Source organism: Nycticebus coucang, chromosome 6, assembly GCF_027406575.1.
Source record: "Nycticebus coucang isolate mNycCou1 chromosome 6, mNycCou1.pri, whole genome shotgun sequence".
In the NCBI taxonomy this organism is placed as follows: domain Eukaryota; kingdom Metazoa; phylum Chordata; class Mammalia; order Primates; family Lorisidae; genus Nycticebus; species Nycticebus coucang.
The window spans coordinates 60,644,996-60,666,346 of record NC_069785.1 but is presented as its reverse complement, the minus strand read 5'-3'; the positions used below and the strand labels follow the sequence as shown (position 1 = coordinate 60,666,346).

General features: G+C 38.9%; 1 protein-coding gene across 1 annotated transcript in view; it reads right to left on the bottom strand.

The window, feature by feature from the left end:
• The window catches only part of LIPC (lipase C, hepatic type), a 163,554-nt gene extending 147,164 nt beyond the window's left edge, over nucleotides 1-16,390 (bottom strand). The window contains exon 1 of the mRNA XM_053594723.1: nucleotides 16,164-16,390. The gene's annotated coding sequence lies outside the window, so the exon portion shown is untranslated. The remainder of the gene's footprint in view (nucleotides 1-16,163) is intronic.
• Nucleotides 16,391-21,351: the final 4,961 nt, after the last annotated feature.

Sequence of the window (21,351 nt, the reverse complement as noted above, 5' to 3'; positions counted from 1 at the left end):
CCTCTCAGTGGTCATCTATGTGGACGGATGATGGAGGACTATGTCACACTCCTTCTCCTGAACCCATGCTCGGCTATCATTCTATCTAACCAGCCAAGAAGCCATTGTCTTGGCTGGTTAGATAGAATTCACTTGCCCTTCTCTCTATTTTGTCTGCTGCAGAGCTGAGGTTTACTGGAGGTAGGAGGGGTAGGGAGAAGGAATCCAGAAGGCCTAGAAGTAGGGATTTGGAATCAGTAATTCAGACCAGTTATAGAAAATAAAGATATTTCCTGTACATCAAAATTTTTAAACTGAAATTAATACCTCTAAAAACATATATATGTCACGAGTATTAGAAATTTATGTGTGGGGTGTCCAGCCAAGTACCTGGTTCACAGGAGAGGTTCAGTAAGTTATAGTGACTTATTTTGTATGCGGCATACTTGGTGGTCAAGTCCAGGCGTTGGAATCAGATTTAGGTTCAAATCCCTGGTGAGTGACCTTGGATCAGACATTAATGTTCCAAGCTTTGGTTTTCTTCATCTGTATGATGAGATGAATAATGCCTACCTAATCTGATTGAGTGAAGCAATGCCAGTGAAGTCCTCAGCAATCCTAGGTAGTAGGAAATATTAAATGGTAGCTACTATTATTATTTTTAATGCTCAAATTCAAGTAGGGGATTATGAGGGTCACCAGAACATAGACAATGGCAAGACCACACTGATATAATTTTAGCCAAAAATAAATACATAAATAAATGAATAAATGGAGCAGAAAAACAAAAGCTCCCAGACCAGTGGTTTCAAAATTAAACTGTATCAGAATCAGAGTCAGCTGAGGAGCTCAGGACAAGGACAAGTTATGGGCTCATCCCCAGAATGATGGAATCAAAACTAGGATTGGGCCTGGAGAACCTTCATTTTAAACAAGTTTCTTGGTCACACAGTTTGAGAACTATTATTTCAGAGTAGGGCTTGAGAGACCCCCTGGGGTGCAAGAAGAAAACAATAGATCTTAAGGATTTTTCTTTACATTACCTTTGAAAATTTTGTTAGTATATGCATAATGTTTCTAATATATTAGGGCTATATAATTTGTACATAGTATCTATAATAGTGCTATATTATTTATAAGCAAATTAATATCCATACCTAGAGGGTGTCAAAAAATGTATACACTTGTTGAGAAAGGAAAAATCTGTATTAAATTTGTAATACTCAAGTCACATTTAACTTTTGCAATTATAAGAACTGCTCAATGTGACTGTATTCATTTTTTGTTATTGGTATATATAGGGTATTACAAATTAATGCTTTTTTATTTCTTAAAATGTGTATGCATTTTTGGGGGCACCCTCTGTATTTGGGAGAGTGCTCAAATTGTAATAAAACTTACAAAGAGCATCTGTCAAAAAAGTGTGAAGCCTCTGCCTTAGAGGAACAGAATGGCTCCCATGGCTTCAAGACCTGACTGAAGGTGGTTGACCTCATTAATGCATCTGAACAGTCAGTAGATCTATTAATGGGATCTTTGGTCATTTCCATGCCCAAGAAAGGCCAGCAGTTTATGGAGGACTTTTCATTTCCATGAACTAAAAGGTGGGGGCAAGCTGCCCAAGCATCTTAGAGGGGCCTCCAGCACAGCTCCCAGCATTGGCCATGTTAGCACAGCCTGGTGACTTTTTCCTTTGCAATTTCTTCAAGACTTTTCTAATTTGGGTATCACTGTACTCTCTGGTCTGCAATCCTTGGCCTAAAGTAATAATGGTTTTATAATTAGATTTTTAAAAATTGCCCAGTTCCTGTTCTCTTTTAATTTGAAGAGTTTCTTGAAGAAACGGAGATTTCAAGAGACTGGCATTTGGTGACCTGAGTAAGACCTTTTCCTTTTGTGTCATGGTGATAAGAAAGTTAATTAGGAGAAAAGAGATATCCTTTTACAAGGATAAAGACTGCAAATCTCAAGAAGGAGAAGCCAGGGGACCAAGGTGAAGTTTACTGTTGAGAGAAACAGTTTTATATTCAGAATTGAGTTTTCTTCTTTTTCTCTTCAGGGATTGGAGATCCCTCCCCTGAGAAAGGCAGGCTCTTGTTGGCATTCTAAGAAAACAGTAATCAAAACAATGCCCTTTGGATTGGCACTGTTATTTTCCTAATTTTACAGTTGAAATGTAAGAGATTAAGAACTGGCACAAAACTATCTCATCAGTAAAGGCTGGGAGAGGGGAAATCTGGGCATCTGAGTTCAGGGTCAGTTCCCTTAATGGCCAAAAGCCCTTAATCCCTGCATATCTGGCTTCCCTTGGCACCAAACTAAACATTCCTATACCTCAAACTATTCCATTTTTGAGGTGGAATTTATGAAGTTTGAGGGATCATACCATAGGAAAATGACTCTATTCTTCCTCCTGCTTGGGGCCAGGCTGCCTCTGGGAGAATGACCAAGTTTTCATTGGGTCATTGATCCATCTATAAGGACATTCTTGTGCCATGTGGAATACGGCAAAAACAAGTAGACAAATTTCATAAATCTGAGTTGGCTTGGAACATGTCCTCATTTGGAAATGGGTTTGACTTTCCTTATCTATTTTAGAAAAAAAGAAAAGACATGCAAACAAATGAAGGATGGAAACAAGATTGCAGAGGATAGTTTAGACTATTTGAAAGAGTTAAGTGTTTCAAGCATTTCAAGCAGGTATTTATTTGTCCAAGGTAATCACACCTGGTGACTAGGGATACCTTTGCATTAGCTAGTTAGAGGTGCCTCTAACTAGTTATGTGAACTTGAGCAAATTCTATAACCTATCTCTGCCTCAGTTTTCTCATTTGGCAAATGGGATTGTGAAGATGAAATTATCATCACGCAGTCTCTGCATAGTCAGGTCTCATGTAATTTTTGTAACAAAATTAAGGTGGAATTATTTCCCCCATTTCACAGGTGACAAAACAGAGGCTCTAATATTCTTTGTTCAGGGTCACATGCCTGATCAATGTCAACTGGATTTGCAAAGTCTAAAGTGAAGACTTACACAGCTGAACAACAGAGAGCGGAGATCTCTTTTCTACCCTTATTTTTATGTCTCCTAGTCTGTGTTGGCCTCTTGACTCTCCCTATTAGGATTTCAGCTGCCTGTTTGTGGGATGATCAGGAAAACAGAACAAAGCAATACCACCCCAACCACAGCAGTCTTTTTTTTTGTAAGTAGAACCATGGCACCAAGAATGCATCTTATGATTTTAGTTCCAGTAGAATGGAAGACCCTTTCCCTCACTTTGTATTATGCTTGGAAGCAAAAGAAAATAAAGATTCAAGTTGGCTTTGAACAACTAGATAGATAGTGGGCATTGCTGGCTTCATTAAAGTTTTCCAAGGATTTTCTCCTTTGTGAGAAAGAGGGCGCAGACTGGAATCCATCACTTGCCTACTCTGGGCCTGCTTCCTCCAGCTACTTGGGGTGCTGGTTTGGCTTGGTGAGGGGTGATCATGCTGGGCTGCTTGGGGAGACCAACCAAGCCAGTCATTGAATTGGTTGATCATAGCAAAGCAAGAGCACAGTTTAGAAAGGGGGCCATCAACATGCTGGTGCTGTCTCTGGGTCCTGGTGCTTCGGACTATGGGATATCCAGGGACACTGTCCTCACTTTGGGTATGGGGCAGGGCTGGTATCTGCAGATTGAAATGGCCCAAGCCCCTCTGCCCTGGGAACTAATTTCCATTATTTCCAACAATCTGTTTCAGATTCTGAGGCGTTGCCAATGATTCATCATTCTTCTGAAGACAGTATCTTACTGAGGTCTCAGTCACTGATTCCTAGGCAGTCCTAGAAGTCAGGAGTTACCAACCCAGGGGCAACTTCCAAAGTGTGTGAGCAATGCCAGACTCTCCGTGTGATCTCATTTAAGCTGCAGAAAGAGTCCTATGGTGCAGGGATGATCATTCCCTTTACACAGGGGGGAAACAGAGGCTCAGGGAAGTTACAGAATTGTCCAGATCCACACTGTAGTAAGTGGTAGAATGGGATTTGAACTATGTTTGACTTCAAAGTCCATACAATAAAAAGTAGTTCTGCCAAGTATAGTAGGGATGAGCCATCAGATCTCCGTGTATCTAAGGTTAAAACATTGTGTAATGTTCTTGCACTGCATAGGAAGACGTAGGTCATGTGTTTATTATTGTTACTATTTTGTGTACTCATGTTCATAGCAGCATCATTCACAATAGCCAAGGGGTGAGACCAACCTAAGAATTCATCAACAAATGAATGGACAAACAAAATGTGCCACATACACACATTGGAACATCACTTGTCTCCTAAGAGGAACAAAATTCTGATACATCATGCAGGATGGATGAACCTTGAAAACACCACGCCAAGTGAAACAAGCCAGTCACAAAAGGACAAATAACATATGATCCCACTTTCATAAGGTACCAAGAGTTGGCAAATTCATGGAGACAGAAAGTAGGGAAAAGGTTACCAGGGACTAAGGACAAGAGAATGGGGCGTTATTGTTTAATGTGGACAGAGGTTCAGTTTGGAATGATGCAATATTTCCAGAGATGGAGAGTGGTGACTACTTTCTACAAAAATGTGAATATATAAAGCCACAGAGCTGTATACTTAAAAATAGCTAACATGATAATTTTTACATGTATTGTCTCACAAAAAATTTAAACATTACAATGGTAAATAAAGACAAAAAATAATTGCAGATCATCATAGTGGTATTGGGGGCTTATGCTTGATCGTTTGACCAGGGATAAACCATTTCTCGGTGGATGGATGAGTGGACTTCAAAAAGTTTGTGGAAGAAATGCAATTAAAAGATAAAAAATATAAACTTTGTTTCTCAATCTAAGCTCCATTGGGTTCGAGACACTTTTGGACGTGATCATATCAGCCATTTACTTAATCTATCCCTAAAGATCTGGGGGTCCTGGGAATGTAACCATATGAATGCAGTCTTTATTGTTATTATCTGAAAATCACGTGTTGTTAATCTCTTTGTCTGCTACTTAATGGAGGTAACTCGGAAATAGCCCGTGAAACGTAGAAGACAGAAATGATAAAGACGTAGTGGGATAGAATTATGTAATTTATATTCGGATTACTTTTCTCCAATCAACAGTAAAGAAGATTAGCCAAGATGAGAACAGAGCCTTTGCCCATGAAGCTTTGTCATGGGCAGAGCCCTGTTTGACAGGAAGTTGTCAGGACGAGGCTGTGCTACCAAAGACTTAATTTAGATGCCATCACTGCTCAACCAATTACTCTTGAAACCATTTGAGTTAGATCATGTCTAGGGCCCTGGAGAAAGTGACAAGAAAGATACTTTGATATACTTTAATAATTCTGTTAACAGATAATTTTTTAAAGAAGGTAAAATCATGACTCAGATATAAAAATGAACACATGACAAATATTTCACTGAAGTCATTAATGAGGAAACTGGTCAGGGTGTTATAGCCAGTTCAAAGGAGAAGTCAAAACCCCCACAAATTTATATGGATAAGGGAATGTTGAAATGAACACGCAAATGGAAGCAAACCTAATTTCTTCCACAGCGCGGGAGAGAAGGCGATGGAACTTCTGCAGGATAGGACTGTTACCTCCAGTTTGCAGAAGGATAAAATGCTTCCAGGGGGACTGAGTCAAGTTAGAATCAGCCAGCCCGGAAGGCTGAGCTGTGTGTAGACAATGTACTTTTCTATCAAAACACAAAATTTCCCCTATAATTCTTAGTGTTATGAAATGATGAATGTTAGCTACAGAATTCTAAAGATAACAGGCTAAGTTTCCTTTGGGAGAAAAATCTATCTCTTCTTTCTGCCTCTTTATCTCCCTTTTTTTTCCTCCCCATTTTTTGTGTGTGAGATTCTGTGGTGTCATAGCTCACAGCAACCTCACACTCTTGGGCATGTGTGATCCCCTTGCCTCAGCCGCCTGTGTACACGGGGCTGCAGGTGCTCGCCACCAGGCCCAGCTAATGCATCTTTGTCTCTTGAGTGAAGAATTTCTGATCTCTGAGAACTCAGTTTCCAAACTGGGCTTCTCCCTTCTCAGTCTCACTAAGCAGGTGGATTATTTAATCTTTGTGCCTCAGTATCCTCATCCTAAAGTAGGGATAATACAATTATGTATCTCATAGGATCTGGGGGAAGATTAAATGGGAAAAGCCATGAATTGGGCTTTCCATAGTACCCAGAAAGATGCATAGCAATTATTATTGTTTTTATTTATTACTCCGGGTTTTGTTTGACATGCTTTTTGTTCATTCCATCTCTTACATGTTCCTTCCCTTTCTCTTTTCCTGCTCATTTCACTGAAATAGTAAAGAACAGGAAAATTATTTACAGTGTTTTAAAAAAAAATTATAGATAGGCTCTACGTTTTCTGTTCTTGATTTTAAAATAAATGATTTACCTTTTGACGTATTCCTTTCTATTGAAGAAAGAAACCATCAACCTCATCATATGCACCCTCCCATTAACCCAAAATTAAAAAAAAAAAAAGAAAAAAGTAAAAGGAAAGCATCCCCATCCCAGGATTCGTGGTCCTTTTTGGAGTAATTCTTATTACCTATCTTAGCCCAGTTAACCTTGAATATAAATTTATTTTATTTTATTTTATTTATTTATTTTTTCTGAGACAGAGTCTTACTATGTCACCCTCGGTAGAGTGGCGTGGCGTCACAGCTCACAGCAACCTCCAGCTCCTGGGCTTAGGCGATTCTCTTGCCTCAGCCTCTCGAGTAGCTGGGACTATAGGCGCCCACCACAACACCTGGCTATTTTTTTTGTTGTAGCTGTCATTGTTGTTTAGCAGGCCCAGGCTGGGCTTGAACCCGGCAGCCCTGGTGTATGTGTCTGGTGCCCTCACCACTAAGCTATAGGCACCAAGCCTTGAATTTAAATTTAAACAAGTGGTTAATTTCCTTGGGTTACATAGTCAATAGCCAGACAAAACAGGTTGATGAACAGGAAAAGGCTGTCAGAAGGGTCTGGATGCCATGGCTGGAGGTGACTGGCTGGGGCCAAGTTATGCCTCAGACCCCCAGCAGCTGAGAAAACTGTCCTCACAGACCTGCCCAGAAGAGCTGTCACAGACCTGCCTCGGGGAAGTTTGTTTTTTATCTTTGGGTCAGGTGGAGGGGGGATGTCTTCAACCTCAGAGGGGAATTTCTGGATGTCTAGGGTTGGGTGCCTGATGGATTGACCCTTTCAGCCCCAATTTCAATTCTGGAATCCTGAGAAACCTCCAGATGACTCAGTTTGAACCCCTAGGGTCTTCCCCTTTGCTTAAGCAGTCTGCATTTTTAAAAAACAAATTAAATCATAACTGTGTACATTAATGCATTTATGGGGTACAGTGTGCTGAGGTCTGCATTCTTCAAGGGAGGCAGGCACTGAAGCAAGGGTTTGTCCTGAAGGAGCAAAGTTCAGGGATAGGAAGGAGACCAACTGTGTTGCTGTGTTCAGACTTCTTTTAAATGTATGATGACTGGAGTGATACCCTGGAGACAGCCATTATTCCCTCCACAATTTCATTCCTATCACCTACTCTGACTCTCGGGCTGTGTGGAGGACACGCAGAGAGGGAAACATCCTTTCCATGCATTAAGAAATAGCATGATTAGATCTGAGAGGTCAACCAGTGTGGAATTGGGATCTCGGAGCCAAGAGGAGAAGGCAGGCAGATTTACCGAGGGCTCTTTGCCTCCTCGACTATTTCCATTATCATCTCCAGAGCAAAGCTGCTGGTTTAGCTCTAGTTCATTTTTCACAGGCAATATATGAACAAAGAGGGAACTGGTGAGCTATTGATAAGTGTGGCAAGATCAGCTCTGGGCCAAACCTGGACCATGGAGAGGGACATGGGTTTGAGGGCAGAAGATGTGTGGGTTTGAGCCCAGCTCTGCCTCAGTTAAGTTGTAACCTTTCTACAACGGGGGTTATGAAGCCCCAGGATGAAGAGATGGTCAAAGTCCAAGCATCCTTCACCCACGTGAAGCAGAGGCTCCAGACAGGGATTAGAGATTGAGTAGGTTTGTGGAGCAAAGAGATCTTGCTGGGGGCCCAAGAAGTTCTGCTTTTGGTCTGAGACCAGGGCACACCTTGGTGCCCCAGAGACTTGGGCGACCACCAGACCAGGAACAGGTCTAGCTCCCAGCAGGGCCTGGCTATCAGAGCAGGCATAACCTTCAGTGGTCATAGCTTCTGCCTTAACAGGAGCGGGCTGTTTAGCGGGCTGTTTCTTGATGATTTCCTGAGACTTTGGCGGTGGGAGTCAGAGACAGCTGAGATCTGGCCGCCTGCAGGTGAGCCCAGGGCTACTGCAATTAGGGAATTCTTGGGGATCTCTCCCCAGTAGAGAAAGCCTGGGATATTTAGTTATTACACAAGGGGTTGATATTATGATGAGGCCCATCTTTGTCTATCTTTGCTGGTCTCTGACTGTCTTTGTTGGTCTCTCTTTTCTTCATTGTCCTCTGACTGAGTTCAGAGTCCTTGAAATGTCCTCAAGGTCCCCCTACCCTAATCCCAGGGAAATTTCTCTCTGGTTTGCTTGCTCCCTGGAGACCTGTGAGGAGAGAGGCCTATGTATGTAGTTACGATTTCCCAAACATGCAGGTGGGTGGAAAAAAGTAAGCGTCAAGGCACTGAGCCCTGGGTGTCCATTTAGAAGTTGAGGGGATGAGGAGGGAACTTACTGCTTTTGCCAGTTTTCCCCTTTCTTTTCCTTTTCCTTTCCCTGCCCTTTCCTCTTCCCCTCCCCTCCCCTATCTTCTCTTCCCTTCTCCTCCTCTCCTCTCCTTTCCTCTCCTCTCGTCTTTTTTCCCTTCCTCTTCCTTTTATTTCTTTTTTTCTCTTTTCTTTTTCTTTTATTTATTTAAGACAGGGTTCTACTCTATTACCCAGGCTAGAGTGCACAGGTGTGATCGCAGCTTAGTGTGACTTTGAACTCCTGGCTAATGGGAATTCCAGCTTCTTAAAATGTGGGGATTCCAGACATGAGCCACTAAGCCCAGTCGCAAATTATTTCTAAGAATAAACTCTTAGTGGTAACATTTCTGATAAAAGGATAGGAACAATAGGGTTATAAATAGATATATGGGTTAATTTCTGGGCAGCTTCACCATCAATGGATGCTAGCATTCAACATATTTTTTTTGTTGCTCCTTTAGAATATGTAAATTGTCATCTGCAGACGGCTTTCATTTACATTTCTTTGATTTCTAGTGAGAATTAACATTTCCTCTCTCTGTTTGCCTACTAATTGTATTTCCCTTATGGGAATCGTCCTGTCTTCTACTCATTTATCTTTTGGAGTCTTAACATTTACTTTACAAATTTGAATAAGCTACTGATGATAGATCTTAATTTTTTGTAGTATTTGTTAGAAATATTTTCTCTCTTTTAAAAACTTTCTAGTAATGCTAATTTTTATAGTACAATCATTTCCATTGCTTCAAAACTGAGAAAGTTAAAATTCTCCCAGAAGCTGATATTTTTTCAATTGTCTGCAAATTCTTCCCTAATTAGACTCTATCTTTAAATCTTTAATCAACCAAAGCTTATTTTGTTGTGTTTTGTTTTTAATAACGTTTTCTATTACAAAATCAATAAATGTTTATTGTTGAAAATAGGAATGAAGAACAAAAGGAAAAAAAAACACAAATAGGTCCATAATTTCACATCCAGAGATAACCAATGTTGACAGTTTGATGTGGATAACTCCAAATCATTCTTCCTATGTATATATTTATTTTTAAAAATACAACTATAAGCAGACTGTATAGATTCTTTAATAAGCTGTGTATTAACACATGTTAGTGTCATATGTCAGTGACATTAAATAATCTTTTAAAATATTATTTGAGAGCTGGACACAGTGGCTTATACCTATAATCCTTGGACTTTAGGAGGCTAAAGCGGGAGAATTGCTTGAGGCCAGGAGTTTGAGACCAGCCTGGGCAAGGAGGAGAACCCTTCTTTTTTTTGTAGGAGAACCCTACAAAAAATGGAACAATAAGCCAGGCATGGTGGGCTGGCTATTTGGGAAGCTGAGGCAGAAGGATGGCTCTAACCCAGGAGTTCGAGATTGTAATGAGCCATGATGACACCACTACACTCTATCCTGGGCAACAGAGAGAGGCTCTGCATAAAAAAAAATTATTTGAAATAACAATAGAGTATTATGTTCTATAGATGTATCATAATTGGCTTTCTTTTCTTTTGTTTTTTTGCAAACTTTAATGCATCCAGGATAATATCACTCTTGTGAATAGTCATGCTATAAGAATCCAGGTAAATCTTAGTCATTTCCTTTTTTTCCCCTTTTTTTCTCTTTTTAGAGACAGAATCTCATTTCAGCTCACAGCAACCTCGAGCTCTTGGGCTTCAGCGATTTTCTTGCTTCAGCCTTCTGAGTAGCTGGGACTACGGGCACCTGCCACAATGCCCATTTTTTCCTGCAGGATGGCTGGGGCTGGGTTCAAACTCGCCACCCTCAGTATATGGGGCCTGTGCCCTACTCACTGAGCCACAGGCACTGCCCTCCTTTTTTTTTTTTTTTAGATAAAACCTCTCTGTTGCCCAGGCTAGAGTGCCAAGGCATCAGCCTAGCTCAAACTCCTGGGCTCAAGCGATCCTCCTGCCTCAGCCTCTTGAGTAGCTGGGATTATAGGCGTGAACCACGGCACCTGGCCCTTAGTCCACATTTCTGATTGCTTTCTCTGTATAAATTTCTTAAAGTAAAATTGCCGAGGCAGAGATTTTATTATTATATACCTCCATTTCTCTATATCTATTAATATATTTCGCTTTTTCATGTATACCGATAAATGAAGTAAGTTTATATAATTTCATGTTCTCATCAAGAGTGAATTAGTGTGGTCTCCCCTTCTGCCCAACCTTTCATTCCTGTTAAAGTTATCTATTAACATTTTCACAATTTTATGCTAAGTTAATAAGCCAAAATGATGAGTAGTTTTTAAATTTTAATTAAAATTTTTTATCAAGATGAGATCTTGCTGGGTTGCTTGGGTGAACTCCAACTCTTGGGCTCTAGGGGTTCTCCCATCTTACCCTCCTGAGTTGCTGGGACTACAGCAGGTGTCACAACACTCAGCTCTTCTGAATTTAAACTCTTTGTTGCCATGTGCGTATTTTAATCTTCTTTGTTTATTAGTGGGTTAAAATTGAATTTACCACAGCCCCATTTTTATTGCCTGTCTTTCCTTTATGACTTACCTGTTCATGATAGGTGTATTTATATATTTTATATACTTGTTGATAGGTTTTTATATTTTTAAAATATAGTTTAGAAATTGAGATGCTCATTTTAAAAAATTTTAGTAATTTTAAACACACACATAATATACTTATGGATCACTCCCTTCCCAGCTCCATCAGATCCTAATAGTATGGTTTATATATGTCCCAGTTTTGTTAAGAATTAGAATACGTTACCTGATACCTGTGTTTCTTTTCCCAAACCTAGTCTCATCTTTCCTTTCTCAGAGGCAAATCTGTCTTGAGTTTGGTGTCTATCATCCTCACCCATGTTTGCAGCATATATATGGAGCTATGTATGAAATAGATACAGTCATCCCTAAGTATCAGTGGGGTATTAGTTTCAAGATCCCCCAAGAATATAAAAATCTACAGATGCTCAAGTCCCTTCTATGAAATGGCATATTATTTGCATAAAACCTATGCTCATCCTCCTGGATAGTCATTCCTATGGATAGAATGTAGTACTTGGCATGCATCAAATTCAAATTTGGTGTTTGGAACTTTGTGGAATTGTTTTCCCAAATATTTTCCATCCACAGTGGATTGAATCCACAGCTGCAAAACCCTTGGATGTGGAGAGTTGACTGTACCATTATTCTGTATATTTTCAAAGTTTTGTCCTCTACGTATTAACATGCAACTTGTTTTTTCACTCAGCATTATATAGTTGAGATTTATTTCTGTTGATAAAAAGGCCATAAAAGGTCCCATTGTATGAATATGTTACAATTTGTTCATTGGGTTGTTGGATACTTGTGTTGTTTATTTATTCACTCTTTTGTTTTGCTGTTATAAACCATGTTGCCATAGACATTGCATTATCCACAAATGAAAGCTTCTAGAATTTATTCCTAGAAGTGTAATTGCAGGGCTGCATAATGTGCATTCCTTCAGTGTTACTAGATGTTGACAATTTAGTCTCCAAAATGGCTAGCCCAGGGAACACATCACCAAAAAAATAGGAATGTTCCTTCCATTTTTGCACATCATCACCAAAACTTGATAGTGTAGGATTATTTAATTTTCTCCAGTTTCATGGGTATGAAATGGAATCTCATTGTTTTAATTTTCATCTTTCTGATTACTGGAGAGGTTGAACATCTTGTTATATGTGTCGCCGGTTGCATAGAATTCCTCTGCTGTACGCTGCTTGTTCATATCTCTGTCCATATTATTATAAGCTCATTGGCATTTTATTACTGATTTTAATTCTTGGTGATTATATACATTGCAAATCCCTCCTCCCAGTTTGCATTTTGTCTTTTCACATTGCCTGTGGTGTCTTTGTTGAAAAGAATTTTAAATTTTCTTGTAGACAAATTTATAGTTGTTTTTTTTCCTTTCAGGAATATCCTTAGTGTCTTCCATTTTTTCTTTTAAGTCTTACCAAAAAAATCAGCAATTCTTTTATAAAAGGTATTCTGTGGTTGGTTGTAATCTCCTGGCATTACTAAAATTTACCTTTATCGACCTCACACAGGCCATAGCACCTGGCTTATTTTTCTTATTTTTTGCAGGGACCTCACTATATTGCTTTGGTTGGTCTCCAACTCCTGGATTCAAGTGCTTCTCCTATTTCAGCCTCCCAAAGTGCTGAGATTATAGGCCTGAGTCACTGCACCTGGCTGGAGCTGTATTCTATAAGCTCAGTTAAAAATGGTTTTCTGCCTGACATGGAGTAAGTGATGATAAAAGGTACCATGTGGTCTATTTGCATATCATTCCTGCCTTTCATGCCCTTAGTCCATGTTGCTAACTGGCTACATTATTTACTTCATTCACATATCCATGTATTCATTTATTCCCTATTCAACAATTCTTTTTGAAAATCTGCTATATCCCTGAGCCTGGTGAGTAATCTTTACAAACCAGTCGTATTGGCCACGATTCTATTTGCCATCCCAAGACTATGTGTTTATGTGTGTGCCTGTGTGTATTTTTCAGATTTGTGGATGGGGATACTCATCTCTTAGAATGAATTGAATATCAGGTCTTGTTTTTTTCTGATTTGGAACTGATTATATAATATGAGAAGATCTGTGTTCTTGAACATGTAGAACTATCATTCAGTAAACTTACATAGGTCATATTTCTTCTGGTGGATGAGGATTTTCTTTAATGACTTTTCTTGTTTTCTTTTCTATCATTATTCTCATGTTTTCTACGTCTTTTCTTGCCAATTTCACATTTTGTGTTGTCCATTTGGCTAAACATTTCAAGTTGATTACCATAAATTGTGCCTTGTAATCATTTGTATTTTAAAATCTTTTATGTCAATTATTAAATCACTGGTCTGGTTTTTAATTTCGTTGGTATATAACTTTTCTCTTATTTATTATGTTTACAAGGGTTTTAGCTATCCTATTACCTTTTCAGAGGTGAACATTTAAGTTTATTACTTCCACTGATTTTCTCTTTTGTAGTTTATTTCTTCCTTATTCTAGATTATTTTCTTTCTGTTTTCCTTTATGTTGACTGTTTTATTTTCATAAGAAAGTCAAATGCTTATTCCACTTACTTTGTACGTATAGATCTACACATTTACCTCTGCACCCTGATTTACCCACATCCCCCTAACTTTTCATATGTTGTGTTTTCAATCTTATAATAACCCCCCAAACTATTATCATGTTCTTAATTGCCTACTTGACCCTGTTGCTTAGGAGAGTTTTTGTTGTTGGAAGTTGGTACCCATTTATTTGTTTGTAATTTTTTTATATAATTTTAAACTTAACAGAAATGTTAAGACTGCCATGTAGAACTCCCGTACACCCTTTACCCAGATTCATCACTTGTTTATATTTTCCCCTAACTGTTTTATCCTTCACTGTCTTTACATATGTGTATCTTTTCTTGAACCATTTGAGAATAAGTTGCGTATGTATATATCACTGAATACTTCAGTGTGTATTTCCTGAGATAGACATTTTCTCTTATAAAAGTGAAAAAATTTAATACTTTAGATCAGGAAATTTCATATTGATCCAATACGATTATCCAATCCCATAGTCCACATTCAAATTGTCAGTTATTCCAATATCGTGTTAGATATATAAAGATAGAAAGATTGAGAGGATTTTAGAATTTAAAATGACAAACAACTGAGATGGGTGCATCTATAGGACACCCAAATATAAATATTTATTTTATTTTTGTACTCTGTTCTTAAAAAGTGCACATTTATCATACTCTTACTATGTACTTACTATATATATTTTTGTACTGACTATATATTCGTGGTAGGAAAATTACATATGAAGAAAGCAAAAGAACAAAAATTGCCAGAATTCTCAGTGCCCCGAGATAATCACTGTTAGTTCATAGATGTATATTTTCTAGACTTTTGCCTTTAGTCATCGAAACTCTAGACTTTTTCTGTACTTCAAGAAGAGTACATTAAAAAGTGGGATCTTGTGTGACTGACGGTTTTAACTCTCTTTTCAGTCTCAATTTGCTTTACATACTTTAGGGATGATCTTCACAACGACTTTGCAAGGTAGAGCAGCCTCATTTTTAGCTGAGGAATCCAAGGTTCAGAGAGGTTCAATAAACTGGCCAGGTCACACCAGCCCATCTCCAAAGGGATGGGGTTATAATCCAAACCCCGAACTGTCTGCTTCTGAAGCTGCACATTAGAGCGCTGTATTGCTCAGGCTCCTGTCATTGCTTTACTTATATTATTAACATTTAGTTTTATTGCATGCAATGAGAAAACTATTTTTTCTTGACTCGTTTTTTAGGACTTTGAGAGTCAGTACATATACATGTACCAATGCCTTACATGTTGAAAATATTGTGTAATCTATGTTGGTATTGAGTTCGATGTATGTCTAATGGTTCTAACATGCCAATTGTAATGTACAAACCTCTGTATTGTTTTTAAATTACGTCTACTTTTGTCACATCTTTAACATCTTCTAAATTTTTGTCTATTTAAATTTGTCTTTTCATTTTTAAGATTGTCTCCTTTTTTTTCTTAGCCTTGAAATGAATTAACACCTCCCATCGCAATTGTTTCTTTTTTAATTTCTTCTATTTCTGTTTGCATTTCTAACTTGGATCATTGATGTCCTCACAGTTGATTTTATGTTTTTTACTACTATCAGGAGCTTCTTTTCACCTTCTCCCCCAGTTTTTAGTTTTAAGATCTCTTTATATGATATCAACTTTACTCATTGTTTTCTTTTCTTTCTTTATTTTTTTTCCAGTTTTTGGCCTGGGCTGGGTTTGAACCCTCCACCTCCCGAATATGGGGCCAGCACCCTACTCCTTTGAGCCATAGGCGCTGCCCTACCCATTGTTTTCTTTTCTTTGTATGAATCCCCTCAATGAAATTAAAAAATTTTAGCATTTCTGCATTTTTTTTTTTTAAACAGAGACCTATTTTTAAGCAACTAACATATTTTGGGGTCTTAATGTTTTAATCTAATATGAAGATTTGCCATTTCAGAAATGAATGGCCTAAATTCTAGATGTCCTTTGGAATGCAGGTAGTGTAGTGATATGAGATGGGCACTTAGCCACTAGCTGTGGACTTTCTACAAGTTACTTAATTAACCTGTGAGGAAGCCACTTACTGGTGTCCTCATCTGTAAAATCATGTTAATAATTGTACCAGCCTCATAGAATTGTGGTGAAGATTGAATGAGACCAAGAACACGGAAGAGCAGAAGAAGCATATTAAAGCACATTAAGCTCATTTATAAAATGTAATTGTCAATATTTGCTGTTGTAGGCATCATATCTGAAGATCTCTCTCTTGGCAATAGCATATAAAAGCACATGGTCAAACAAAGATCTATGCTCAAAATGGGCGTAAGCAGCTCTGTGCTCTCCAGTCATATCTTAAATTTCTCTCGGAGATAAAAGGAAAAACTTACAATAAAAAGTGCTGAGGAGCAGCGGTCCGAAGCCCCTTGGATGTTCTCAGGTTTCAGTTCAAGTCCTCTCCGTTTCTGGCCACACTGGGGAGCATCACAGCTTGATTTCAATGCTGTCATGTTAGGAATCACTGCCCTGCCTTCCATGCAGTTAACTGAGTGTGTAGATTGCACAAATAAGTTGTTAGCTCTCATGATGGGCATTGAGGCTGCAGCCTTCACTGTGCAAAAACTGAAACTAAGAAGACCCAGCCAAGCACAATGACAGATTTTCTACTTCCTGATCTAGTGAAAGGCGATCTGGGGGGAGCCAAATGTGAGGATTGATTCTCAGCCAGCACTTCTCTCCCCAGGGACCTGCCCCTGCACAGCTGGAACCTCTGTATCACTGGAAGCTGCGGGGAATGAATTCTTATTCTCTTCTACTCCTCAGGACCAAACAGAGGTAGAGGGGAAAGCTAACAAAAAGCCTGAAGTTTAAATGAGAACCCATTTCTTTTCTTTCTTTCTTTTTTTTTTTTTTTGAGACAGAGTGTCACTATGTCACCCTCAGTAGACTGCTGTGATGTCACAGCTCACAACAACCTCAAACTCTTGGGCTTAAGTGATTCTCTTGCCTGAGCCTCCCAAGTAGTTGGGACTACAGGCACCCACCACAACATCCGGCTATTTTTTGGTTGCAGTTGTCATTGTTGGTTAGCAGGCCCCGGGCCGGGCTCGAACCCACCAGCCTCAGTGCATGTGGCCGGCGCCCTACTTAGTGAGCTATGGGCGCCAAGCCATGAGAACCCATTTCTGATTTTTCAAAGTGTTCTTGGTATTTTGGCATCCAGATAACCTTAAATTAAATCAGACAATGCTATATTACAAGCTGAGGAATAAACAGTCTGTATTATAATCTGATAAACTCCAGAATGACATGATTTACTTCTAGTTGTATGAGCTTCAATCTCTGATGGCTTCTATGTGATCACTCAGAGGAAGACATGGGTCTGTTGGGAAATAGATCTGTATCACAATGGAGTGTTTTTCTTTTTTCTTTTTTTATTTCAGGTTAATGTGAGGGTACAGATAACTAGGTTACAATGTTTGCATTTCTTAGATTGAGTCCCACTTGTAGTTGTGTCCCACACCCATGAGGTGTGCCATATACCCTTGCATTGTGCCCATTAAGTGAGAACATACCAAACTCCCTTCCTCCCCTTTCCCACGACTGGAATTACATTGAGTTTTTCTCTTATGTGAGCATGTATTAGATCATCTACTGGCTTCATATTAGTATTGAATACATTGGATACTTGATTTTCCATTCTTGTGATGCTTTACTAAGAAGAATGTCTTCCACTTCCATCCAGGTTAATACAAAGGCTGTAAAGTCTCCATTTTTTAAATGGCTGAGTAGTATTCCATGGTGTACCTATACCACAGCTTATTAATCCATTCCTGGGTTGGTGGGCATTTAGGTTGTTTCAACAAAAAAAGAGCAAATAATCCCATCTATCACTGGGCAAGAGGTAGGAACAGAACTTTCTCTGAGGAAGACGGATGAATGGTTGACAAACATATGAAAAAAATGCTCATTGTCCTTGATCATCAGATAAATGCAAATCAAAACCACCCTGAGATATCACCTAACCCCAGTGAGAGTGGCCCATATAACACATCCCAAAGCTGCAGATGCTGGCATGGTTGTGGAGAGAAGGGAACAGTTTTATACTGTTGGTGAGAGCGCAAAGTAATACAGCCTCTTTGAAAAGAAATATGGAGAATCCACAAAGAACTCAAATTAGACCTCCCATTTGATCCCGCAATCCCATTACTAGGCATCTACCCTGAAGATGAAAAAAATCATTTATCATAAGGACATTTGTACTAGATTGTTATTGCAGCTCAGTTCACTATCGCCAAGATGTCAAGTAGTTTTCTTAAAGATCTCTGGTAACAATCATCTGATCTCTTGTTACACATAGTGTTTCCAAGTCCCTCCCAGACAGAGGGGACTGATTCAGTGGACTTGGGATGGGGCCTAAGATTTATGTTCTTAACATTAAGTTGGGAAACACCCGAGTAGACATCAGGAATAGTCTGCTTTTAGAATCACATGGCCCTGGGCTTAAATCCTGGTTATTCACTCACTAGTGATATGGTCTTGTGCAAATTATTTAACCTTCCTTAGCCACATCTGAATGTTTTCATCTGAAGATAAAAACATCTACCTCTAAGTGCTGCTGAGAGGATTAAAATAACTCTAAAGCCCTTTATAACATCCAATTTTCTCAGTAGGACTAAATCATTTCTATCTCGGTTAATCTGAAGATTATCTGTGAATTTATTTAACATACAAGCATAATGTTTTTTTATTTTTTTATTGTTGGGGATTCATTGAGGGTACAACAAGCCGGGTTACACTGATTGCGTTTGTTAGGTAAAGTCCCTCTGCAATCATGTCTTGCCCCCAGAAGGTGTGGCATACACCAAGGCCCCACCCCCCCTTCCCTCTCTCTGCTTTTTTTCCCCCTCTATGACCTTAATTGTCATTAATTGTCCTCATATCAAATTGAGTACATAGGATTCATGCTTCTCCATTCTTGTGATGGTTTACTAAGAATAATGTCTTCCATTTCCATCCAGGTTAATACAAAGGATGTAAAGTCTCCATTTTTTTTAATAGCTGAATAGTATTCCATGGTATACATATACCACAGCTTGTTAATCCATTCCTGGGTTGGTGGGCATTTAGGCTGTTTCCACATTTTGGCGATTATAAATTGAGCTGCAATAAACAGTCTAGTACAAGTGTCCTTATGATAAAAGGATTTTTTTCCTTCTGGGTAGATGGCCAGTAATGGGATTGCAGGATCAAATGGGAGGTCTAGCTTGAGTGCTTTGAGGTTTCTCCATACTTCCTTCCAGAAAGGTTGTATGTACTAGTTTGCAGTCCCACCAGCAGTGTTCCCTTCTCTCCACATCCACGCCAGCATCAGCAGTTTTGAGATTTTGTGATGTGGGCCATTCTCGCTGGGGTTAGATGATATCTCAGGGTTGTTTTGATTTGCATTTCTCTAATATATAGAGATGATGAACATTTTTTCATATGTTTGTTAGCCATTCATCTGTCTTCTTTAGAGAAGGTTCTATTCGTGTCTCTTGCCCATTGATATACGGGATTGTTGGCTTTTTTCATGTGGATTAATTTGAGTTCTGTATAGATCCTAGTTATCAAGCTTTTGTCTGATTCAAAATATGCGAATATCCTTTCCCATTGTGCAGGTTGTCTATTTGCTTTGGTTGTTGTCTCCTTAGCTGTACAGAAGCTTTTCAGTTTAATGAAGTCCCATTTGTTTATTTTTGTTGTTGTTGCAATTGCCATGGCAGTCTTCTTCATGAAGTCTTCCCCCAGGCCAATATCTTCCAGTGTTCTTCCTATGCTTTCTTGGAGGATTTTTATTGTTTCATGCCTTAAGTTTAAGTCCTTTATCCATCTTGAATCAATTTTTGTGAGTGGAGAAAGGTGTGGGTCCAGTTTCAGTCTTTTACATGTGGATATCTAGTTCTCCCAACACCATTTATTGAATAGGGAGTCTTTACCCCAAGGTATGTTCTTGTTTGGTTTATCAAAGATTAGGTGGTTGTAAGATGTTAGTTTCATTTCTTGGTTTTCAATTCGATTCCAAGTGTCTATGTCTCTGTTTTTGTGCCAGTACCATGCTGTCTTGACCACTATGGCTTTGTAGTACAAACTAAAATCTGGTATGCTGATGCCCCCAGCTTTATTTTTATTACTAAGAACTGCCTTAGCTATACGGGTTTTTTTCTGGTTCCATACAAAACGTAGAATCATTTTTTCCAAATCTTGAAAGTACGATGTTGGTATTTTGATAGGAATGGCATTGAATAGGTAGATTGCTTTGGGAAGTATAGACATTTTAACAATGTTGATTCTTCCCATCCATGAGCATGGTATGTTCTTCCATTTGTTAATATCCTCTGCTATTTCCTTTCTGAGGATTTCATAATTTTCTTTATAGAGGTCCTTCACCTCTTTTGTTAGGTATATTCCTAGGTATTTCATTTTCTTTGAAACTATGGTGAAGGGAGTTGTGTCCTTAATTAGCTTCTCATCTTGACTGTTATTGGTGTATACAAAGGCTACTGACTTGTGGACATTGATTTTATATCCTGAAACATTACTGTATTTTTTGATGACTTCTAGGAGTCTTGTGGTTGAGTCTTTGGGATTCTCTAAGTATAAGATCATGTCGTCAGCAAAGAGGGAGAGTTTGACCTTCTCCGCTCCCATTTGGAATCCCTTTATTTCCTTGTCTTGCCTAATTGTATTGGCTAGAACTTCCAGCACTATGTTGAATAGTAAAGGTGACAGAGGACAACCTTGTCTGGTTCCAGTTCTAAGAGGAAAAGCTTTCAGTTTTACTCCATTCAGTAAAATATTAGCTGTGGGTTTGTTGTTCTTTTATTTTTATTTTTTGCCATTTATTTGACATATATTTGTAAAGCTTTTACTGTGAGCAAAACACTGGGATTCTTAGAACTCACTGGTGGTAGGAGTGTTCACATGGCTCATCCCAGGCTCCGAAGGAACTGCCCAAATTTATTGTGTGGGCAACTTTATTGATCAGTCCTCTTATTATTCAGGGGGCTTCCTGAGTTAGGAATGCCAAGTCTTTAACTCTCCCTTATTCCAGAAATCTCAGTTTTCTTTCTTTTTTTTTCTTTATTTTTTTGAGACAGAGTCTTACTTTGTCACCCTTGGTAGAGTGCTATGGCATCATAGCTCACAGTAACCTCAGACTCCTGGACTCAAGCGATTCCCTTGCCACAGCCTCCCGATTAGCTGGGATTACAGGCACCTGTCACAATTCCTGGCTAATTTTAGAGACAGTAGTCTTGCTCCTGCTCAGGGAGGCCTTGAACCTGTGAGCTCAAGCCATCCACCCACCTTGGCCTCCCAGAGTACTGGGATTACAGGCTAGAAATCTTAGTTTTCTTTTTTTTTCTTTTTGGGATATATTTCTATTTATTGGTATCTAAATCTTAGTTTTCTTGAATCCAATCATGTGTATATGTTTTTCTTCAACAGAAAATATACCGTGAAATTATTCTATTTGATTTTATACAGAGTATGTTCTAGCAAACTTCCCTTCTTGGACACAAATGCCTTTATACTTTT